This window comes from Myodes glareolus, chromosome 20 (assembly GCF_982192425.1).
Source record: "Myodes glareolus chromosome 20, mMyoGla1.1, whole genome shotgun sequence".
Taxonomy (NCBI): domain Eukaryota; kingdom Metazoa; phylum Chordata; class Mammalia; order Rodentia; family Cricetidae; genus Myodes; species Myodes glareolus.
The window spans coordinates 43,929,449-43,944,133 of record NC_142045.1 but is presented as its reverse complement, the minus strand read 5'-3'; positions in this window follow the sequence as shown (position 1 = coordinate 43,944,133).

Here is a 14,685-nt window from a genome sequence, read left to right as displayed (position 1 = left end):
TCGGGCATTTGGTTCTTCTTACTTTTCTGAGAGCATTTAATCGCATTCTTCATGACTCTCTTTGACCTATCATTTCTGACATATATAAACTAAGGAAAACTTAGAAACATCCCTTTAAATTCCTCCATCTGATACATTTAACATCATTGTTCAATAATTTATTTGAAGTCTAGGTTTTCAGGATTTCCAGTTCTTTAGAGTTCTAGGAATTTAATATTGGGGACAATTTTATGACAATCTAATTGACAAGTTTAATAAGATTAGTAAAAAAAACAAATGACTTGTTTTGCAAGCCCTGAATCAGAAATGTTAAATTGTTTGCTCAGGAATTGACCGACATGTACAAATCAGGCATGGGACTCAGCTTCCAGTTCTAAAAATTCTTACACTTGATTTTCTAAGTACATACGAGATTTCTATTAGAGTGGAAACAGTATTTTCCTTTATTCTCTTTCATTTGGAATCATACATTTGAATTTTTCAAAGAATTAAAAAGTAAGTACCTAGCATTGGGAAATGGCCTTCTGCACTGAATGGATTATTTTTTTCTACCATCGAATCTAAAAATAGTTTTTATCCAATATTATAAGAGTTATTTCACTTATTTGAACAAACACTCCCAAAATACAATAAAGATTGATTCTGTTTGCAGATATGGAAACTGCCCAAGTCATTAATTTCTAGAAAATTTTATACTGTGCTTACTAGTGTCGTATAATTATAAAACAAAACTTATGTTAGCCAGGTTTTTACTTGTTTTGTTTTGATTTCTGTTACCTTTGTGAATTTAAAGCATCATCAAAAGAAGCCTCGTTCACACAGTAGCTGCAGTTAAACTGACTGAGAATTTTCAGTAGACCGTCTCTTAACTGAAGGCATTCACTTTTTTTTCTGTACAGCCTTGACCTCTATGAATGAGGTGAGACATATTAGTATTGGCCTGTGTAACGATCCTACTTCCAGAAACCTAGCTCAACGCTGATCAAGGCTATTTATACTTGTTCTTGAACCTATTCAGAGGAGTTTTGTGACTTAATAATTGCTAAACACATACTTTCTGTATAATATATGATAGGAACATTATACACACACACACACACACACACGCACATATTTTATACTATAAAGCAGGCACTAATCCAGAGAATTAACTAAGTATTGCAGATAACCTTGGGATGTCCTGACTTGTGTCACTTAAGGAAACATTTTCATGAGAAATGATTGACATTATTAAAGAGTTTAGAGACCTCTAAAACCTTTTGAGTGGATAAATACCACTTACTAGTGGCTTTATGTTCATTATGAAGACCAGCTGTTACACTCTTACAAAATTCAAATATTTTAATGCTTTCTATTACTATCCTAACATCAGAGGAAGTTGAGGATCTTTCAAAGAAACTCACTTCATTCTTCTAAATTCTGGTAGTTACATTATAGTTCCATGGTTGACATAGATGCCATTTTTGCATTTAATATAATTTTGTGAAAACATTAGTTTTGTGGTAATTTTGGTTTAAACTAGATACTGCCTTTTCTCAAAGATTACAATCATAGTCCCCACATTTGTATTTATCTACTCATTCTGAGTCCATTTACTGCCCAAATGGTTGACTCCATTCATGGGCTTGATTATAAAATGGATTTCATAAATAATGAAACCTTTATCATGAATTATGTAAATATAGCTACCTAAGTAACAAGAGGAAATTGTTACAAATAGATAATTATGTAAGAAAATGGTGAATTTCTTGATATGTTGGTGCCCAATCTCTGAATAGAGGAATTTATCAGAAAGAACAGTAAAATTTAGACCGTGGCTACAGCTTGACTGACAGGGTGCTTGTCCAGCATTCACACGGCTTCAATGCCCAGAACAATATAAACTAAGCTATGTGGCACACATCTATAATTACAGAATTCAGGAGAGAGGGACAGGAGTAACACAAGATCAAGGTCATTTTTTTAAATGTATTTTTTTATTTATTATGTATACAATATTCTGTCTGTGTGCATGTCTTCAGGCCAGAAGAGGGCACCAGACCCCATTACAGATGGTTGTGAGTCACCATGTGGTTGCTGGGAATTGAACACAGGACCTTTGGAAGAGCAGGCAATGCTCTTAACCACTAAGCCATCTCTCCAGCCCCTCATCTTTGGATTCTTAGGTAGTTTTAGTATATCCTGAACATGTCTCAGAACTAGAATGAAGGAAGCCGAGAGGGAGGGAAGGAAGATTGCTAAAGTAAATTTCAAAGCTGAAATCTAGACCTAATACTTTAACATTCTTTTTTTGTTGTTTTTTGCTTGTTTGTTTTTTGTTGTTGTTGTTTTTGTTTTTTTCGAGACAGGGTTTCTCTGTAGCTTTGGAGCTGGTCCTGGAACTAGCTCTTGTAGACCAGGCTGGCCTTGAACTCACAGAGATTTGCCTGCCTTTGCCTCCTGAGTGCTGGGACTATACGTGTGTGCCGCTACCACCTGGCTACTTTAACATTCTTAGCCTCAGCAGTGAAAATGGCAGCTGGATTGCTAAGAGTAAAAAGTGAAGTTCATGTTCAGAATCTGGGAGCAGTGCTGAATTTACCCAACGGATGCTTCCCCCCTTACCTTCTACACTTTTCCCTTAACTTTCTCATTTAGTGTCCACATCCTTGGTGCCCATGAGGTCTTTGTGTTATAGAGAAACAACTATTGCCCAAATGACAACAAGAAAGACTAATAGCTTTGATTCTCTCTCTCTCTCTCTCTCTCTCTCTCTCTCTCTCTCTCTCTCTCTCTCTCTCTCATAATCCTGGTTTCCTTTGCGATGAGTTGGAAATCAAAACCTGCATTTAGTCCAATATGCTTATCACTTAATCAAATGTAACTGTCTGGTGAGGACAGACGCAGGGGTTGGAAGTTAAACTCTCAGCTTTTGCTCGCACATCCCTGATGCTCTCAAGGATGGCATTGTATTACTGGTAGACATCTTGAGAACGTCCTCTGTCATACTTCTTCTTTGGTAGACTATGACAGAGAAGCTATCCAGACTACCAAAGGGCTTCGTAGGCCAGGGCCTTTCTCTGGGTGCTGTGCTTGTGTCCACTGTTGACAGCTGGGACTGATGACCTCACAGGGTCCCTTGTCACAGCTTAGTCACCTGTTTCCTTGGCTCAGGGTTTACTGAGCTACAGACTCTTCTAAGGCTTCTACCTTGATCCCTGGCTCTGGGCCCGCTTCCTATAGGAGATTCTTACCATGAGGGAACCAAAGGAGACTTGGGAGACCCTTCCAGACTCTCTCTAGCTGAGACATTGTACTCTGTCTCTGATTTATAGTTTTCCACCTTATGGAGGAAGTAGCTCTGTTCTTCAAAAGCAGCCTGGCTCAGGATCTCCCTGTCCTTTGCAACTGCCCCATCTCTTCTGAAGAAAAAAATCCATGAAATAGGAATTAGGATAGACAGCCACTTATTTCTCCCCCTTAGCCTGAGCCTACCTTCTGTGTTCCAGAAGAGTGTGAATTCTTGGTGGGTTTATAAATGCATGGTTTATAAAACTGGTTTCTTTCCATAGACATGGAAGTCTGGTGTCTTTTGTAATTATATTTGTGATGTGGCAATCTGAATAATGGTCTTCTATTTGCCCTCTACTTGTCTTCTCTGACAGTGCTATTGACCTTTAAGTACATCGGTGTCTAGAGATAACAAATGAGAGAGTTTCTACTGTAACAATACACACATTGAGGGCACGAACTCATTTTCAAATACAGCTGCTATTGCATATGTTGCCCCATTAATACATGTGTGCATATCTATATCTCTCTCTCTCTATATGTTTGTATTCACACACATATCTGCCCTTGAATGTTACAAGTATGGTGGCAGATGTATAGTCTGCGAACTAGTTCTCAAAGCAGACCCCATTATGGTATTCAAGCCATGAGCTGCTGTGGAATATTACTTTAACTCTGTAAAGATGTGTTACATTTGTTTATGGTCCAGAATATTACTTCAGCTATGTAATGGTGTGTTGCATTTGTTTGTGCTGTGTTTGTTTAATGATGTAAAGATGTGTTTCTTTGCCAGCCTAAGGCACCTGTTTGATCTAATAAAAAGCTGAATGGCCTAGGTTTTATAACAGTTGAAAACAAGGATTCTAACATTTCTCTTAAAATTAACTAAAATGTTTTAAACATTTTAATATTTTTTATGTTTAAATTTAATGTCTTATCACACTAGTCACTTATCTACATCTAATGTAAATGCTGTTGGAGAATTTTCCCTTCCTTTCAGTTTTCTCCCAGCACTCTATTCTGTCCTTTCTCCCTTTTAATTGTAGTGGCATTTCATTTGTATTTGAATAAATAAAGTTTGCCTGAAGATCAGAAAATTAAAACAATCACACTTACAGACAAGGCATCAATGAAACAAACCTTCAATCCTAGTAGCCATACTAACTTGCCAGAGAAACCAGGCAGTAGGGGTGCACACCCTTAATCCCAGAACTAGAGAGGATTATAAAACAGGAGGAGACTTCTCTCAGTCTTACTCTCATTCTGAGATTTTCTGGAGGCAAGATTACTATGTTTGGGCTGAGATCAAGGTAAGAGCCAGTGGCTGGCTGCTTTGCTTTTCTGGGCTTTAGGTTGAACCCCAGTATCTGTCTCTGAGTTTTTATTAATCATGCTACATTTAATCATTCTTTATTTCAGGTTGATCCCCTAGATTTCGGCATTTGTCTCAACACATTTGATCATGTATAGAAAGAAGTCACCAAGGAAGTGTTCAGGAGGTGGCACACCACATGGACAGCAAAGCAGAGTCAGTTGCTCTAGGAGAACATCCATTTCTTTATGCAGAAAGTACATCCAACTCACCCTAACCTTTCTGCTATGACCACTCATCTTCAGCTGTCCCCCAAGGTGAAGGGCATATACTTTTATTTACAAGCGTTTCCTCTGACACTCAACTCTCTTCCATTTAAGTTCTTAAAAATAGATCAGTCTCATAATAAAAGGAAACACAGTTAAAATACACTATGGAATCCATTACCATTTAGGTAAAGTCATCCAATTTTCTGGCCATAATAAAGTCTTAAACACATTTATTTTTATTCAGTGTGTATGGATGTATTTCCTACATGTATGTATGCCACATGCATGCATGCTTTGTGTCTCTGGAGGCTAAAAGAGAGCATCAGATCCTCTAGGACAGTAGTTACAGGTTGAGGGATTATGTAGGAAGTCCTTCTATATATGTGTTGCTTTTACTGGTTAATGAGTAAAAGAACTGCCTTAGCCTGTTGATAGGGCAGCATAGAGCTAGGCAGAGGAAACTAAACTGAATGCTGGGAGAAACAAGGTAGAGTCAAGAAGAAGCCATGTAGCCTGCCAGAGACAGACGCTGAAATTTTACCTGGTAAGACACAGCCTCGTGGCAATACACAGATTAATGGAGATGGGTTAATTTAAAATATGAGTTAGCCAGAAATCCACTTAAACTATTGGCTAAGCAGTATTGAGAATAATATGGTTTCTGAGTGCTATTTTGGGCTTGAGCTGCCAGGCAGCTGGAAAACAAATAAGCTGCCTTCCTACTATAGTGGAGCATTACATCAGTATTGGAAACTAAACCCAGTCCACTGAAAGAGCAACCAGTGCACTTAATCTTTCAGTAATCTCTCCAACCCAATACAAAATGTCTTTCTACAGGGGACAGTGACGAGGTCATCACTACCTCACATTTTCACAAGTTAAAAATCTGTTTTCCCTAACACATTTACTATAATTGTTCTCATCTACACTGATACATTTAACCTTTACAAGACACATGTTTCTTGGTTGAATTTCCTTTTTTTGCATAGTTATCTATAAATGTTAGTAAATTTAAAGTGGAGTAAAAAGTAAAGTTCTAATCAGGAGACTTCTGGGTATCTTTTATACATATCAAATTAAAGGTTTTCATGTTTAGAAGTGCAAAGAACCAAAACTTCTAGCAGCTTTATGAGAAACCATCATGGTTCCTCACTGAAGTATAAGTTAGGTAATGTGACGTATCTGGTTATTTCTAGCACATTGACTATAACTATTCATATTGACTGTGTATACTGCATGTTTAATAAGTTATATTTATAAAACGTAACTGTTGTGGAATGATAGTATTCACCTATAGTCTATCCTTCCAGGTGTGGAGGCAGGAGCAAAGGTGAAGGTTGTCTTTGGATGTACAGCCAGTTAGAAGTGGACTGAGCCTTGAGCTCCCTTTCTCCTTCCCTCCCCAATTCCTTCCCTCCCTTCTTCCTTCTTCCCTTTGTCCTCCTCCTCCTCCCCTTCCTCCTCCTCCTCTCCCTCTTCCTCCTCCTCTCCCTCCTTCTCCTCCTCTTCCTCCTCCTCCTCCTCCTTCTTCTTCTTCTTCTTCTTCTTCTTCTTCTTCTTCTTCTTCTTCTTCTTCTTCTTCTTCTTCTTCTTCTTCTTCTTCTTCTCTCTCTCTCTCTCTCTCTCTCTCTCTCTCTCTCTCTCTCAACAAATGTACAAATGTACAAATGTACAGTCAGTGGTTTCTCTTGAGCCCCTGAGCTGTGTCAACCATTTCTGGGATGTCATGTGAGGCCTAGACTTTGAGGAGCAGAGCAGAGCCCAGCTTGGTCTGACTTTCTGGTTCAGACATGGGAAATCTCAGGCCTGCAGAGGTTGGAGCAGTCTACTTTGGGTGGGGATGAGGATGAGGTCATTGCATTCTGGATTGTTCCTGCACTGTTAAAATATATCCGCAGATATCTGCTGTAAAACCGTGTGTCAGTGATGGACACTTTGTTTCCTAACAATGCCAACTACTTTGACATTATTCTAGAAGACACATTGAATCAGGGAGTTAATTATCAAGTAGCTCAGAAATAATTCCTTCAGGTCCCGTTCTGTTTTGTGAAATGTAAAGGAACTAAATGTTGCTTTAACTATGATCTTCAAAAATATACAAATGCACCATAGTCATTACGGAATTAACTCAAGTGTCATATGATGATGACAATGGAGATCCATCTTAAATGTCATTGGATGAAAGTGAGAAACTTGAACAGAACACAGCTTCACTTTATTTATTAAGAACAAAAAGGCACCATAGGTGGCAGGGAGTAGCTGGGTTCACTTGTCCAACTAGGTAGACTGCACCAATTCTTGTTGTGGCTGTCATCCTCCATCCCTAAAGAAAGGTGACCACTTTGAGCATGTGATCCTCTAGATTTTAGTGAGAAAATAAAGTGAAGGAGAAGAAACACTCCTTTGGTGATTCTCAGTAGTATTGCTCTTACCACATTCGAAACACTCTGCTTCCAACCCCTCTAATACAAACAAACTCTGCAGAGGTCCTCAATCACCCACAGTGTATCAGGGCCCCTGTGGGAGGTTGCTTCATCAGAGTGTTCCATTCATTTCCCACTGTCCCCAAATCTTCACCCTTTCTTCTGCTTAATCACTGTCATTTCCACAACGGTGTGTTCTAGCTTTTAAAGTCATAAGGGGAGGGGGCTTCTCTTCAAGCCTACCCACAGGCTTCACCTTTCATTTTTGCCCCTAAGTAATGTCCCTGTAAGTAGCTGTCCTCATTTCTCACGTTCTCTCTTACAAGAATGCCAGCAGTTCTTCTTCCTCCTCCCCACCCTCCTCCCTCTCTTCTTCATCCTTTTCTTCCACTTCTTCCTCCTCCCCATCCTCCTCCTCTCCATCCTCTTTTTCCTCCTCTTCTCCATCCTCCTCCTTTTATCCTCTTCATCCCTGTAGTCCTCCTCCTCTCCAGGCTGTCCTTTAATTTTCCTCCTCTCCCTCTCCCAACCTCAGCCTCATGCTTGACTGGATGACAGGTGTATACAAGCAACAAAAATACTCATCTTATCTCCTGCAATGAAATATCGTGTTCTCTGTTTAAAACTGCACGCTGTGCCCATTTCCTCCTTGGCGTCTGGTTTCTGCTGGCATGCCTCCTCCCTGGGTTTCAGCCATAAGCTGTAACAGCAGATCTCAGCCATCCCTTCTTGCTGCAACTGTTCAGCCCACCATCAGAGAGATCTTTATAACGTGGAACTCAGAGTCTGATTTCACTTTGCAAACACTTATATTTCCCTCAGCACTTGCCAAAGCTTTAAGACACTTTGGGAAGCTCTGCAAGTTCAGTGCCCCTTCTCGTTCTCTAGCAATCAAAGACAGCAGTGGTAGGCATTAGTCATGGTCTCTTCAAGTGTGCTATTCAATATCCTCCAGTACTTAATATAAACTATATTTTACAGACCTGTTCTCTATAACCACTATGCTATTATGTATGCCACATAAATATCTATGCCTTCTAAAGGTTGCCTCTGTTTTTATAGTATATGTCTATCAAATCCTATGGAGGGTTATATAGAGTGAAATTCTTTTTTTTTCTATTTTCTTTTTTAAAAATGTATTGATTTTTATTGAGCTATACATTTTTCTCTGCTCCTTTCCCTCCCTCACCTCTCCCCTTCAACCCTCTCCCAAGATCCCCATGCTCCCAATTTACTCCAGAGATCTTGTCCTTTTCTACTTCCCATGTAGATTAGATCTATGTATGTCTCTCTTAGAGTTCTCACTGTTGTCTAGGTTCTCTGGGATTGTGAGTAGTAGGCTGGTTTTCTTTGCTTTATGCTTAAAGACGACTTATGAGGGAGTACTTGTGATAATTGTCTTTCTGGGTCTGTGTTACCTCACTCAAAATGATGTTAGTCCCATCCATTTGCCTGCAAAAATTCAAGATGTCATTATTTTTTTCTGTTGTGTAGTACTCCATTGTGTAAATGTACCACATTTTCCTTATCCATTCTTCAGTTGAGGGGCATTTAGGTTGTTTCCAGGTTCTGGCTATCACAAACAATGTTACTATGAACAAAGTTGAGTACATGTCCTTGTAGCACAAAGGAGCAACCTTTGGATATATACCCAAAAGTGATATTACTGAATCTTGAGGAAGGTTGTTTTCTACTTTTCTGAGAAATTGCCACACTGACATCCAAAGGGGCTGTATCAGCTTGCACTCCCACCAGCAATGCAAGAGTGTTCACCTTTCCTCACAACCTCTCCAGCATAAGTTGTCATTAGTGTTTTTGATCTTGGCCATTCTTACAGGTATAAGATGAAATCACAGAGTTGATTTGACTTGCATTTCTCTGATGACTAAGGATGTTGAACATTTCCTTAAGTGTCTTTTTGCTATTTTAAATTCCTCTGTTGAGAGCTCTCTGTTTAGGTCTGTACTCCATTTTTTATTGGATTGTTTGTTCCTTTGATGACCAATTTCTTGAGTTCTTTGTATATTTTGGAGATCAGACCTCTGTCTGATGTGAGGTTAGTGAAGACCTATTCAAATTCTGTAGGCTGTCGTTTGTCTTGTTGACTGTGTCTTTTGATTTTCAGAAGATTTTCAGTTCCAGGAGGTCCCATTTTTAATTGTTTCTTTCAGTGTCTGTGCTACTGAGGTTATATTTGGGAAGTTATCTCCTGTGTCAATCTGTTCAAGTGTACTTCCCACTTTTCTCTTCTATAAGGTTCAGTGTGGCTGGTTTTATGTTGAAGTCTTTGATCCATTTAGACTTGAGTTTTGTGCATGGTGATAGATATGGATCTACTTTCATTCTTCTACAGGTTGACATCCAGTTATGGCAGCATCATTTGTTAAATATGCTTTCTTTTTTCCATTTGATAATTTTTGTTTATTTGTTAAAAATCAGGTGTTTGATGGTGTGTGGATTAATATTCAGGTCTTTGATTCAGTTCCATTGGTCCTCCTGTCTGTTTTCACGCCAATTCCAGGCTGTTTTCAGTACTGTAGCTCTGTAATATAGTTTGAAGTCAGGGATTCTGATGCCTCCAGAAGTTCTTATATTGTATAGGATTGTTTTGACTCCTAGGTTTTTTGCTCTTCCATATGAAGTTGAGTATTGTTCTTTAAAGGTCTGTGAAGAATTTTGCTGTCCTTTTGATGGACATTGCATTGAATCTGTAGATTGCTTTTGATAAGATTGAATTTTTACTATGTTAATTCTCCCTACCCAGGAGCATGGGAGATCTTTCCACTTTCTAGTGTCTTCTTCAGTTTCTTTCTTCAAAGATTTAAAGTTATTGTCACACAAGTCTTCCATTTGTTTGGTTAGAGTTACTCCAATCTATTTTATGCTATTTGGAGCTATTGTGATGGGTGATGTTTCTCTAATTTCTTTCTCAGCCCATTTTTCATCTGTGTACAGGAGGGTAACTGAAATTTTTGAATTAATCTTATATCCTGCTACATTACTGAAAATGTTTATGAGTTGTAGAAGTTCCTTGGTAGAATTTTTGTGGTCACTTATGTATACTATCATATCATCAGCAAATCGTGAGAGTTTGACTTCTTTTTTTCTGATATGCATCCTCTTGATCTCCTTTTGGTTTCTTATTGCTCTATCTAGGACCTCAAGAGCTATATTGAATAGATTGGAGAGAGTGGACAACCTTGTCTTTTTCCTGATTTCAGTGGGATTGCTGGGAGTTTCTGTTCCATTTAGTTTGATGTTGTCTGCTGGCTTGCTGTATATTGCCTTTATTATGTTTAGGTATGTTCCTTGCATCCCTGCTCTCTCCAAGACCTTTATCATGAAGGGATGTTGTATTTTGTTGAAAGCTTTTTCAGCATCTAATGAAGTGATCATGTGGTTTTTATTTTTCAGTTTGTTTATATGGTGGATTATGTTAACAGATTTTCATATGTTGAACCATCCCTGCATCTCTGACTTGATCATGATGGATGATGGTTTTGATGTGTTCTTGGATTTAATTTGCCAATGAGCTGAAATTCTTAATCATAAAGAAGAACATATCAAATACTATGGGAATAAGATCACTGTAGCATATTCATATACTAGAAGTTTATAGTGCCTAGAAACACTTCATTCATAATGACAAGACAAATGTTCATAACAAAATCTTTAGTGAACTGCAGTTGTGTGGTATTACAAACACATCAGAACAACATCACATTGTGTAGAAAAAAACAGAAAAATATAGGCCACATTTTATAGAAGTTTTTTCTACATATGCTTTTAAAGCTTTGTTAATTTATTTGATGTGGCCTAAGTTCCTTTTGGGGTGTATCCTGTTAATGTAGAAAGCATTGCAAGATTACTTAAGTAAATGCAGCACAATCAGGGGTCTTGATGGGACTTTTAATTGCACTCTGGGTAAGCAGTCTCTGACCCAAAGTTATTGCAGCAAGTTTTCTCTTTTCATATAAATAAATATAGTTTTAAATGCACAGCTAATAAAAATCGATGCCTTTTAAATATACTTTACTTTCTTATGTCCCCGTACTGTCGTGTGTCTCATTAAAATGCACTTCCACATTTCAGTGGATCCAGTACTCTCTATATTTACTAATGAGTGGGTATAGCCAGCTCTGAGGGTCACTCTCTTGCCTCATTTATCGAGTTTCTGCTGTGTCTTTACAGTAGAAGAAACCCAGTGACTTCAGATCTGAAGCATCCCCATTCCTTTGTAAACTTGGTGATTTCCCCCTCAAAGTGAAATATTGCGTGCACTGAACAGATTTCCAAATGTTTGTAGTCTTACTGAACAAGTGGTCTACTTTTGGGCTTCAATATTGTATGCATTTGTCTGAATGTTTTTCTTTTCCTTTGGCAACCCAGGGCTCCAACTTGCTTTGCTTTCTCCATTCGGCTTCCAGATGACTTCATTTTTCTCTTTCTTTCCACCCTTTTTTTCTCCTGAGCTTATCTGAGGGACCCTTGTCAGATCTCTTAACGAAGGAATATAGTCTTGTAAGGCCCACAAATCAGCTGTTCAGACCGTCTCTTCTCACATTGCTTTTTCATCTTATGGCATTTTGCAAAATGCTTCTTTTCTAGATGTTTTTTTTTTAAGGCACATTTTTTTTAATGTGGTAGAAAACAAATAGTTCATTAGAAAGTGAATTGGAAAAGGCAAAACATTTTACTTTTCCAGTGGGTGGAATGTTAGATTTTATGTATTTATTTACTAGCTTTCACTTTGCCTGGGAAAGTGAAAGGCAAACAAGCTGTAAAGTTATAGCATGTCTGTGCACCAATCAGAAGCCATCTGTTGATGGACAGGTGTTTTCTTTCAGTCTCTCTCTCTCTCTCTCTCTCTCTCTCTCTCTCTCTCTCTCTCCTTTTCAACATGGTTCCTTCATGGGGACACACTCACCATTGCCACTACTTCATAGTGACCTTTTTCTAGAGGTCACTCTAGAGGTCTAGAGGGACCCTTTTGGAACACAGAGTCACAGATTGGTTCATCCCACAACTTCAATGAGAAAATGCTTGGGCAGCAAGCATGTCAAAAGTTCTGAGGAAAGTAGTTCTACACTCTGAAAGGAGACAACGGCACCACACAGTGCACCACACACAGTAACAGCAGGACATTAGACAATGCAGCCTGTCCCAGCACCCACAGTGCAGCAGGTTGGACACAGGTTCACACAATAACAAAACAGAGTGAATTGCAGCCACTGACATATTTTTAAAGCTCTCATATACATTATTTTAAGTAAAATCTGGTTCCGTTTGTGTTCCTATTGCTGCGTTAAAGTGCAAATTCAGCCTTTTATGGAAACAGAAGCAAAATGTACTTTGGTGGAAACAAGGAATGCAGGGAAACAACTACTTCATCTCAGATTCCTTTAGGTGTTTAGGATTCACAAGGCAGAATTCAAGGTCTAGAGACTGAGGGTGCATTATCCTGTCTAACTGCACTGTGCTCAGAGATGGCAGCTTGTAGTTAACAAATGTCACTCACATTTTATTTTAAAAAAGAGTACGGAGCAAGAAACGTTATTGTGCTGAGAAGGCAGTGTCTCCTACAGATTTTAGGATTGAGTTTGGATCATTGGGTGAGCAAGGTGTTTGAGGGGTGCATTGCTGAGTGGAGGCGAAGCCTTTCGTTTGTCCTTCCCTAAGTCCCATTCATTGCTTCCCCTCCTTCATTTGGTTATATAAACTCTGCACTATAGAGTATAGTTTCTAAACTATAGAATCAGATATTGGAACTGCAGGGAACCACAACTTAGATGACCTAGGAGCTGTATCCTGTTGTGTGTGGTTTGAATGTGGGTGGTCTGGGGGGGTCATCTGATCTCCTGAGAGGCCAGGGTAGAAAAACAACCCTTGAGCCCTTCATCTTGGGCCTGCTTACACAACTGCCTTGTGAGCTGCGTGTTTCCTGCACTCTGATGAGGGAACATTTATTCCATCTCAGTGTCAGAATCCTGGCTCTTTCCTAAGAAGTGATTCTAAGTAAGACATTTAGCAATAAGGGCTAATGCAACACTCAAATAATCTGATGCTCTAAAGGAAGCAATAACCTTTCACTACTTTGTGATACTGACTGCTCAGCTGTACCAGATATGCAGATTAGTTAGTGTTTGCATTTCAATAATACTAACAGATTAGATTTGAGGACAATAATGTGGATTTTGCAATCTCATAATAAGTAACTCTATAGAACAGATTTTTGATCATGTCAGATGATTGGCTTGATATTGTTTTTAGAGATGGTTTATTTGTATTTCTATTGATTATCAGGTTTATAAAATTTCTGGATCTTATCCTGTACTTACTCATTTTGTAGCTGCCTCCTGGTTTTAAAACAGTAGAATGTGAGTACCTTATCTATCTCACAAAGGAAAATTAGCAGAATTATTTTATAATCTAATTATTACCTTTTGATATAAATAAAGTTTAAAATGAATCATTAGGATTTCCCTTTTGACCTAATAAACATCATTTATCTGAAAACAAAGTCCAGCATTTCTGCTGAGGACTTAACTAAAATATGCACTTCATTTTCAGACTCGTGAAATCAACAGTGCGTGGTCCAGAGCAGGTTTAAAGAAGCAAAATGATTCTCTCATGAAAGTAGAGTATATGCTAGCAAAGATGAGTTGATCGTGCTGGCAAAGATGAGTCAGTCTTAGATATGTGGGGAATGTTTGTAATAATGACTTTAGATGAGTGGAGAATTGAATAAAGACTAACCTACGGGAAGTGAGAAGGGACATGAGGGCTATGTGGGAGATCCTTGTCCAGAAAATTACATACTTACTTGGATGCCCTTGCGAAGCTCTGTGTTATGACAATGAAAATACCTGAGCTAAAAATGAGGATTTGAGCCATTCACTTCTCATTATTAAGAACCTATTTACCCATCCTGCCGGATTAAACTGGTGGTTTTCAAGTTTTTGCCCACTATGGCCTTGTTGAGCGAACTGTGGTCTTGTGAGCGAGAGCCAACACGAACATGCGGATCTGAGCTCCATTTTCCGTTTGGCGCATTTTCCTGACAGGAAAAAAGCCCTCCTTCCTCTTCTACCTGCCATTTCTTCCACCAATGTTATGTTTACTTTTGTGTTAGGGATGAATGATTTCTCTGCCTCACGCAGGCCACACCCTGCAGCCTGTCTAGGAACAGCTGCAGAGTGCAGGGCCTGACCTGTAGCCACACAAAGAGCCTTAGCTACGGCCTGCCTTCCTTCCCCTGCTTGTTACAAATGGCCGTTCTCATCCAGTGCCTTCCTTTCTTCATGAATCATATGACACTGGCTGGATCGTGGCTGGAACTTTTGCACAGGGCCGTCCAGACAGGATGTCTTAAAGGGCCAGAGAAGACCTCAGTGCTTGGGACCTGAAGGCT